The sequence below is a fragment of the Emydura macquarii genome, unplaced genomic scaffold (assembly GCF_026122565.2).
Source record: "Emydura macquarii macquarii isolate MOO-44397 ecotype Brisbane River unplaced genomic scaffold, CSIRO-AGI_Emac_v2 contig_71, whole genome shotgun sequence".
Lineage (NCBI taxonomy): Eukaryota > Metazoa > Chordata > Testudines > Chelidae > Emydura > Emydura macquarii.
Genome location: NW_027130208.1, coordinates 9,751,764 through 9,759,185, shown reverse-complemented (window position 1 = coordinate 9,759,185; position 7,422 = coordinate 9,751,764). Strand labels below are relative to the sequence as shown.

The 7,422-nt window shown below is 43.7% G+C and overlaps 1 long non-coding RNA gene across 1 annotated transcript; it reads right to left on the bottom strand.

Moving 5' to 3' along the window:
• Positions 1 to 907: 907 nt before the first annotated feature.
• Positions 908 to 4,408, bottom strand: LOC137147849 (uncharacterized). Its single transcript, XR_010918377.1, has 3 exons — positions 4,368 to 4,408; positions 1,544 to 1,647; positions 908 to 1,097 (listed from the first exon to the last, which is right to left on the bottom strand). It is a non-coding gene; the product is annotated as an uncharacterized lncRNA (long non-coding RNA).
• Positions 4,409 to 7,422: the final 3,014 nt, after the last annotated feature.

The following is a 7,422-nucleotide window of genomic DNA, read 5'->3' as shown; positions in this document are numbered from 1 at the left end:
ATCCATTTTGTTTTCAGTTGTCACCTACCTCTGGATCAACTCATCTACACCTAAGATGTGAATCAAAGGACTGAGACCCATCCAGGTACTGGATGTATACTAGAGGGACTATACAAGCCTGCAAACTCCACAATCCTACTAGAAACCTGATGTTTATGGACTCTTAAATCATTTGTATGTATCTGATGGCTTTAATCCTTTAACATTTCTCTTATTGTTTTTCTTTCTTTTTATAATAAACCTTTAGTTTTAGTTAGTAAAGGATTGGCTGGCAGCGTGGTATTTTGGGTAAGAACTAAACTTATATTGATCTGGTACTGTGGCTGACCCTTTGGGGTCAGGAGAAACCTTTCTGGTAAAGAGCATAGAGTTTAAATAACTGTTCTCTTTACTGGACCTAGTGGCTGATCAGGAGTTGGAGACTGAAATGCAGTAAAGGGGGCTGTGTATATCTTTATTTTGGCTTCTTGATAACTAGTGTGGGGAGTCAGAAGCACAGTTTGTGGCTGGTTGGGAAGTCTGACTTCAGTGTCACCCACCAGTGCTGGGAGAATCCGCTCTCCTTTTGCAGCCTGCCCTGACCTTGGCATTTGCAGGTGGCTACCCTAGGCACGGACAGGTCATGCAGGGCACTTAGTCCTCCTACTTTCCAGCCATTTCCACTCCCTCCTTTTCCACTTGCTTGCGGCACAGGGAATACCAGGCCAGTAGTCCCTGCTCATCCCATCACAGCTGGAGTTACTCCCAATCTGAGCAGGGCTGGCAGGGGGCAGTAAGTGCTGTAATGCCCCTCTATAATTCCTGTGTGCAAATGAGGCTAGGATTTGTGAACCAAATGTGGAAGAATTCTGTCCACAAAAGAAATGAATAGAAGCCAAGTCTAAAGTAAAGATTTTTTTAAGGAACTCTTTGTATCTTAGAGTTTTGGACAAAGTGCTGCACTCTGTCCATTAATCGTCTTCCGTTTCTGCCTCGTGATTGCCGTGGGAGTCCATGACTCTGTTAGGTTATCGTCTGCTTGCCTCTGACTCTGATCACTGTGGATGGCTCAGCAGAGGTAGCTCATTCTTCAGAATACAAGGCAGGCAGCTACCATGCTGTGGATAGATAGCTAGGTACACTTTTAAATCTATTGGGGACTCCAGAGTGCCTTTGACATGAGTTTCAAACCCAAACAAACTAGCAGCTGTCCCCACAACAAACAATAAAATTTGACCACCAAGGAATTCCCACAGAAGTCCCCGCCTCCCACACAAATCTCAGCCCCCATCAAACCCTACCCACCCCCTTCAAAGGCCCAGCAAAATAAAGAAATCCTTCTCCAATATGCCTTAAAGGCCAACAAACCTGGGCTATTTCAAATCAAAGCGATGAATTGATTCCAAAGTTGAAACCCCCTTCTGGGGAATGCTTTACCACCAGCCATCTCTTTTAACGTACAGGTGATCTGGTTCAAGTACCTCCATTGATCACTGCTGTGGCATACAGTAATTGTTATTTTGCTACAGGAAATTAGGTATTCCACCACAAAAATCAGCATTACCTGTCACAGAATTGATGAAGCTGACCACAGGAACAGGTTTTAAAATACCATGAGCCTGATGGTAGTTTACAGAAGACAAAATCCCTGCTTCTGCCAGGGTCAACCTGCAGGATCAGGACCATAGGCAACAGATGAATCTCATGGAATTTTGTATATTATCTTTTCTCTTTTGGTTTTTCTTTAGCCAACAGGCTATAAAACAACCCCCAGGCTTGCTTGATGATTTTCCCCTGCAAAAAATACTTTTGTTTTGTTTTGGTTTTTTTTTTACAACTGCTGGGAGCAAAGTTCTCTGGGCGTTTTCATTTTAAACTTCCACATTGAGGTGTTTATTACTCTGTCATGAAAATTCACATTGAGCTAAAACTTGGCAAATGTTCTCTAGTTTGGAGCTTTCTTTTTAAAAAGCTTACTAATAAAAATGTTTAAACTAAGTTAATTTAAAAACACACCATTGCCCCTTTGGAATGGGACCCAGAAACAGGGCCTCAGCTAGTGTAAATCAGACATTATGGAGCTATACCCACTCAAACCAGCTGAAGATGCAGCCTGCTAGGGAAGGGGGGGCTCATTTAAAAAAAATTAAGTTCTATCCAGCTGCATTCACTTCAAATGCTACTTATATTAATGATAACAGGTGTGCAGAGCCAATCCAGCTGTTCTTTCCCAAGGGTAGTCTTTTACTATATCCCAGAGCAAGCTGGGTTTGCAGGACCTGTAACAAAGATTTAAAATATCTGCATCATCCAATGCAACAGGCTTGTTTGTGCTCTACATTTTGCTTGTGCACTGGATAGTGAGGTCTGTTGTAGGCCCCTAGTATTTTCTATAGGTGAGGCAATCCAAATTTACTCTGTTTTCAAGGTTTTTTGTTGGTTTTTTTGCCAGTAGTAAGGCCAAATTTTTCAAACTGGGGGACGTAAAGGCAGGCACCCAGATCCAAATAAAAGGGTTCTGATTTTCACCGCTGTGCATGTCCAGCCAACCAAGAAAATCAAGGTGACATAGCTGCTTCCATTTGGATTTAGTTTCCTCACTTTAAGCCTCCAATTTGAAAATGTTGGCTTATGTGGTTTTTGTTTTTTTTTACATTGGGTGAAGGTGTTTGTGTGTGTCTTTAAAGACTTGGCTGGCAGAATTAATCGTAACAGTGCCCTGCACTGCCATGAAAAATACCTGGCTTTGGCTATGGGTCTTGGTCTCTTGGGATCTGCATTAGCATGGGCTGAAAGCACTACAAAGTCAGCGCACTCCGCCCCTGTGGGAGGAAAGTGCCTTAGGGCTTGTCTACAGGGGGCTGTGTGGGTGTGGATGGAGTCCTGATCCTCAAAGGTAGTGAGATGTCTACTTTTTCACAGGACTGTTTCATGTGCCTATTTGTCACAAGACACGAGCCTCAATTGGGTCTGGCGATGCGCAAACTGGTTCAGAGAAAGCAAAACCCCTACGTTCACCACAGACCTTTTCTAGAACTGAACACAAGTGGAATCCTTGGTAGGATTCTGAAACCCATGGACAGGGCTTTTTCACTTCCACTTCTGATCCTAGCTAGAAAGTGGAAGTGCCAGAAATCTTGTGAGCACATTGGTCCTCGCAAGCACCAACTTGCACACTCAGGAAGTTCTGATCGTTCTGATAGCATCCATTGTTTTGGTTGCTTTTCCAAACTAAACCGGAACCCCAGCATGCTGTGACACAGACCTTTGCAAAGATCGATTTCCCCCATTAGTTTGATCTCCATTTTCAAAGGGGTTCCTGGCTCTCTGTTAGAAAGCTGAGGCCAAATCATGCTGGCTTCAGTGCCAATGCTGATAATAGTAAAACAAGCAGGATTTGACTCTGATAAGGAGGCCACAACATTAGTATTGTCTGATTCTGCTATAAAAGGGTCAGTATTTGCTGTTCATGCCACCACAAGTCTGTAGCCAAGGCTGTAGATTCTGGATTAGCATTTATTAGCCCAGACAGTCCTGCAAACAATTGCTCCATCCTGAAAACATCCTTTCTGATCCCATTTAAGTCCTGACTCGGAGACTGGCTCCGTGTCACTAGCATTTCAACCTCTTAGTAGCATTTTGTACTGTGAACTCGGAGGTTTCGTTGGAATACTTGTGAACCCTTGCTGAAATACATGAGACTGCGCTAGTGTGGATTCAGTTCTATCTGCACTATTGCTGTCAATCGGTTTCCACCAAGCACATTTTGCTCAGCTGGTTGAATTGCAATGTTACATCCCTGAGGGCTCTATCATGCTCCCCTGCTTTTCAGTATTTTATATGATATTTATTGTTTTCCAGCATTTTGCTGGTAGGTATCATTGCTATACAGATGTTACCCAGATCTATTTATCATTTTCCACTTATCCTCTTGAGGTAATCTATTCAGTCCCTTAGTGTCTTTCCATATTGCAAGCTTGAATATTCAACAAATTGTTTAGGGCTGGTAGACAAAGTGCTTTTTCATGGTTGCCAGTGACTGGTGGAAGAGGGAAGATTCTGAGCTGTTGGTTGTTTCTATGGATAATAATCAATAAGACCCATTAGAAAGACAACTACATACATCACTAAACTTTGACCTCTGCTCCCCAAAGTGGTCCCAAGATGCCTATTCATATGCTAGTGACATCCAAATTGTATGGTTGCAAAAAACCTCTTTTGGTAGGGAAGGGATTACAGATTTAAATTGCACGGACTTCAGCATCTGCAGAATACAGCAAGCAGGATGCTTTACTACTGTCCCTGGTTTTAGCTGGCTTTCTCCAATTCTACTCAGTTGAGATTCAGATTTGACACTGCCACATGAAGCATTTCATGCATCGTTTTACCTTTTCAGATTTCTTTCTATTCCAATCTCAGTCTGTTGTTGGCAGTTTAAGGGCTCGTAGACACTGTTTGTAGATTCATGGCACTGACTGTGGCTTTCATATTACACCTCATCTTTCAGATCCTTTTTACACTGTCTTGTTGCTTGCTGCAGGGTGTTTCTGATGGAAAGTTTTTGGCTCATTAATTTAGGTTATTGATGGCAGGGATTTGATCATTTGCTAATTTGGTGCTAATAAGCTACTTTATTTATTGTTCCTAAAGAAATCATGAAAGATAATCTAGATATAATGATTAAAACCTATTTTTTGTTTTTCTGGAAGACTTAAAATTAAGAAACCGGATTTAAAAACAAGCCAAAAAATTCTGGGCATTTCAATATGCAAACTGCATTTGTAATTAGGCACGTTTAACCAGGTGGTCCCTCCCCCCTGCCCTCTAAATCCCCCCCACATTGACACACAGGTTGGACATACCTATTAATAGGAGTATCCCCTGAATCCCCTTCACTAGAACTAAGTCAGAGAAATTTATTCAGTGAGGGAAAAGAAGGCTAGGGTTGTAAAACAATATATATCGTTGCCCCTTTCTGATCTGAATGACTAATCAAAGTTCAGGGCCTGGGGGGATGTTCTAGTTGAGAGAAGAAATTGATGGAGTCTGGTATTTTGTTTGATGCAATCTTATTTATTTACAAGGCATGTATAAAGTCCTGCTACTCTGAACACAGGAAGAGCCAAGAACAAAAGGAGCAGTTTCTTAATTTATAACCCCAAGTCTCTTTTAGCCAACAGACCCAAAGTTCTGCCCGGCCACTGCTTGGTTTTTTGCCTCTTCCTTCCTCTGTTTTGTCTGTTCTCTCCCCACCGCCCACACACGTTGCTCAGCAAACTCCTTCTCCTCCCGCCTCACTCCACACTCTGAGTGGGTTCACAGCCTCCTTTTGTCTTAGGTGGGGGGCTTCTGATTAACTCATCCTGACAGCTCTGTTACCTGAATTGTGTGATCACACCCAATTGCAGGGAGGTTTTTGATCAATGCAGTCACTAGTACCTCTCAGCATAACAACATTTAGGCTAGGTCTACACTACAAATTTACATCAGTATAACTACATCACTCAGACGTGTGAAAAATCCACACCCCTGTAGTTATATCAACCAACACCCACCCCAGCTGGTATAGACAATGCTATATTCATGGGAGGGCTTCTCCTGTAGTAACATTGTCGCTACAGTGACGCAGCTGCACTGCTGAACTGCTGTACATGTAGACAAGCCCTTGGACAAAAGAGGGGCCAGAGAGCAATTCCCTTCCTACAAGTGAGAGAGACTCAGGAGCACCTTCGTCATTCATGGTGAATTTCTCAGTCTGGTCTTCTTTCTTTCCCACTTACCTCCTCGTTTTACATTTTAACGGTCTCTTTTTTTTTTTTTTTTCTTTTCTTCCTTTAACTGGGCCTCTTCTCCCCCCTGGCAGTGTCCTCCTCACAAACTTCCGTACTTTCTATGAATGCTTCCTCAACTATTCCCTGCTTCTCTCCTCAAGGGTTCTTGTGATTGTCCCTACACTTTCTTCAGGTTTCTATTATTATTATTTATTAATTTGTATTGAAATAGTACTTAGGAACCCCAGTCATGGGCCAGGGTCCCATTGTGCTAGGGGCTGTACAAACACAGGACAAAAAGATAGTCCCTGATCCAAGCAGTTTACAATCTTAGTATGTATGAGCCAAATTTTTAAGAGGTGTTTATGTGCCTAAAAGATGGCGATAGGTGCCAAATGGGATTTTCAAAAGGGCCTATGGCCCAGATCCTCAAAGGTATGTAGGCATTGATCTCAGTGGGAGTTAGACTCATTAATAACTTTGAGGAGCTGAGATCACATGCCTAACTCTCATTGAAATCAGCACCCGACAGCCAGTGCAATTTAGTGCTATTTTTTTTTAAGAGCATGTGACTGTTAAAGGTGAGGTCAGTTGGACAAATTTAAAACGTATTTTCTGTTCTGGTATTTTCTCTTGTGGTGGAGACTTTCAGGCTTCTGAGCATGGATACTCTCTTCCTCCTAGCCCCTGCCAACGGTGTGATCACAGCTACAGTATATGATGTTGGTCTGTGTGATGTCTATAAGATGTTACCTACCCCCTTTTATTCGAGAGGTGTGGCTGAGGTTATTTAGTGCATTGGGCGAGGTACACCATATGTTGTGATAGGCATGTGGAGGACCCATGGATCTTGAAAATTACCGTCCCAAACACACCAAGAAATCTGTTATCTTCAGCCAGGCGCTCAGACACCACAGGATATGCTCCAAGGAGACAGTCCAGAACATACACCTTAACACACTCAAAACTGCCTTCACCAAACAGGGATACACAGCCAGAGAAGGAGATCTCATGTAACGGGCCACCCAGATACCTATAGGGTGATCGTATTTCCCCAAGGGAAAACGGGACACCAAGCAGGGCTTGCCCAAGCCCTCCCTCCCCCAAGTGGGGCTCGCCTGAGTCCCTGCCCTCTCCACAAAGCTGGCCCGAGGTCCTCCCCCCATGTGGAGCTGGCTCGTCACTTACCAGAGACCGCGCCGCTGCTGTGTGGATAGGGAGATGGCCTTGATACTCACCCCCACCCCCTGAATGTTCTTCCACACCCCCCAGGGGGCACGCTCCACTTTTTTTTGGCAAAACTGGGCATTTGTCCTGTTTGCTTTTGCCAGCTGATGATCAGTTGGCGAGAGCAAATGGAACAAATGCCCAGTTTTGCCCCCCCCCCAAAATCAAGATGTCTGGGCCAGGGCTGAAAAAGGAGACTGTCCTGGGCAAAACGGGATGTATGGTCACCCTACCCAGAGAGAACCTGAAAGAAATCTTTCCCAAACCCCCTCTTCTGGCCTTCAAACACCCCCCAACCTCTCCAAGCTCATCATCAAAGCAGGCTCCCCACAGTTAAGGATACACCAACTCAAAGTGGCAGCAGACCCTGCCAGAACGGATGCAAAACCTGTAGACCTATCTCCACTGCTACAATGATCAATACTCTAACAACACATATTTCAAG